The sequence below is a fragment of the Salvelinus sp. IW2-2015 genome, linkage group LG28, assembly GCF_002910315.2.
Source record: "Salvelinus sp. IW2-2015 linkage group LG28, ASM291031v2, whole genome shotgun sequence".
NCBI lineage: Eukaryota > Metazoa > Chordata > Actinopteri > Salmoniformes > Salmonidae > Salvelinus > Salvelinus sp. IW2-2015.
The window spans coordinates 29,822,000-29,824,436 of NC_036868.1; the positions used below are offsets into that span (position 1 = coordinate 29,822,000).

The following is a 2,437-nucleotide window of genomic DNA, read 5'->3' on the forward strand; positions in this document are numbered from 1 at the left end:
CCCGGATTGAGAACCCCTGCAGTACCTCCACAGACCCCGGATTGAGAACCCCTGCAGTACCTCCACAGACCCCGGATTGTGAACCCCTGATTTAGCAGATGCTCTTATCCAGAGTGATTTACAGTAAGTGCATTCATCTTAAGATAGCTATTTATTTTGGAAATAAACATAATACATTCTTCATAAAATTGTTATCTTACCTCTTAGCTTTGGTGTCATGTCCCCCAGAGAGATGCATTTTAGAGGCAGGGCCCCCCTCCTCTCTCTTCCCAGAGACACTCATTTTAGAGCACTGACCCCTAAACAGAGATCCAGCATGTTGGTTGTGGTTAACACAGTGACAACTAAATATTGATTGTCAATTGCTCTCATTTATCCATTATCTCGTTGAGAAATAAAACATTTACTAACAGACATATAGAAACAGTCAGATGATTTAATGCATCACATGAACATGTAGTTTTTCATGTTCTCCATGGTAACTGTCAATAATAATAATAAGTAATTGTTTGTTAAGGTAGTTATAGACAGTACAGCAACAATAATAACAATAATAATAATAATAATAAGTCACTGTTTGTTAAGGTAGTTCTAGACAGTACAGCAACAATAATAACAATAATAATAATAACAATAAGTCACTGTTTGTTAAGGTAGTTATAGACAGTACAACAACAATAATAATAATAATAATAATAATAATAAGTCACTGTTTGTTAAGGTAGTTCTAGACAGTACAACAACACAAGGCCATGTCTCACATTTATTTTTTATATTCATTAAAAGTATGATATTTATTGTCTTTCAATCTGTTATTTTCTAAATGTATCTGAGAATAAAGAGGACATGCAAATAGTAATAATAAGTCATACCTATATCTAAAATCTATTAACTGTAAATCTGAGAACAGTAATATTGAAGGTACCCATAAGAACCATTTCTGATGAAAAAACAAATGTGATGCATTTTGGAAATAAACTCTTAATAATTATTTCAAAAACTGTAATCTCACCTCTTAACTTTGGTGTCATGTTCCCCAGAGAGACTCATTTTAGAGGCAGGGCCCCCCTCCTCTCTCTCCCCAGAGACTCATTTTAGAGCACTGACCCCTAAACAGAGATCCAGCATGTTGGTTGAGGTTAACACAGTAATTCTTGAATGTCAATTGTTATCATTTATTAATGATCTCTTATGAAACATTTACTAACAGACATATCGAAACAGTCAGGTGATTTAATGCAATCACATGAATATGTAGTTGTGAAATGACATCTCCATGGTAACTGTCAATAACAATAATAATAATAATAAGTCACTGTTTGTTAAGGTAGTTATAGACAGTACCAAAATGAATGAGATAAATCAAATAATCAAGTCAACTGTTGTTAAGGTCAGTTATAACAGTACAAGCAAACAATAAGAATAATTCAAAATAAATAATGAAATATAAAGTCACTGTTTGTTAAGGTAGTTCTAGACCTTTTCTGCACCTTTGAGTTCTCTAGTCCCTATACTCAGGCCGCTCGGTCTCCCCTCCTGCCTGCCGTGCTCGACGACCATGTCGAGCCACAGAACAGGCCCGGCATCCACGAATGGAGGAAAACCGCCTTCCCTCGGACCTGGCCTCCTTTCACTCCCCCGTCTCTACATTCCTTCCTCTGTCTCTGCTGTAAAAGCCACTTTCTCCACGCTAAATCCAAGCATACTGCCTCAACCTAGAAAGCTCTTCGCCACCTCTCTCTCCTCCTGAATCCTCCTCCCCTCCCCCCCTCCCCCTCTCTGCGATGACTCGCAACCATGTTTGATACCAGAAGAGGGGGGGGCACGACAATCCGAATCCCGTTGCTAAGTCAAGAACGACACACGCTGGTTCGCTCAACACTGCGGTGCGACTCCTGTGCTTTGACCTCTTCTCCCCTCTCTCTCCAGATGAATCCGCGTCTGTGACGGCCGCCGCCCTAACAACCTGCCCGCTTGACCTATCCCCTCCTCTCTTCCTCAGACATTCCGGAGAACCTTCTCACCTTACGTACCTCGCTCATCAACTCATCCTTACCGCTGGCTACGTCCTTCCGCTCAAGAGAGTGCACCCCTTCTGAAAAAACCTACACTCCCGATCCCTCCGAAGTCAACAACACAGACCAGTATCCCTCTTTCGTTTTCTCCCAAAACTCTTGAACGTAGCCGCCTTGCCATGCTCTCCTGCTACTGCTCTCCACAATGACCTCTGATCCAAATCCGTCAGGTTCAAGACTAGTCATTCACACTGAGACCTCGCTCTTTCTGTGTCCACGGAGGCCTCCGCACTGCTAAACCTAACTCTCTTCTCCTCGCTCGCTCACTCAACCTTCGGCTGCCTTGATACGGGAACATCAATCCTGCTCCCACCCTCTGCCGAGTTGCGGCATCTCCGGCGGCGGCCCACGCTTGATGGCGT

The 2,437-nt window shown here is 42.1% G+C and overlaps 1 long non-coding RNA gene across 1 annotated transcript; it reads right to left on the reverse strand.

Annotated features, from left to right (window-relative positions):
• Positions 1–1,291, reverse strand: LOC139023216 (uncharacterized). Its single transcript, XR_011474357.1, has 3 exons — positions 1,013–1,291; positions 201–299; positions 1–60 (listed from the first exon to the last, which is right to left on the reverse strand). It is a non-coding gene; the product is annotated as an uncharacterized lncRNA (long non-coding RNA).
• Between the last annotated feature and the right edge of the window lie 1,146 nt (positions 1,292–2,437).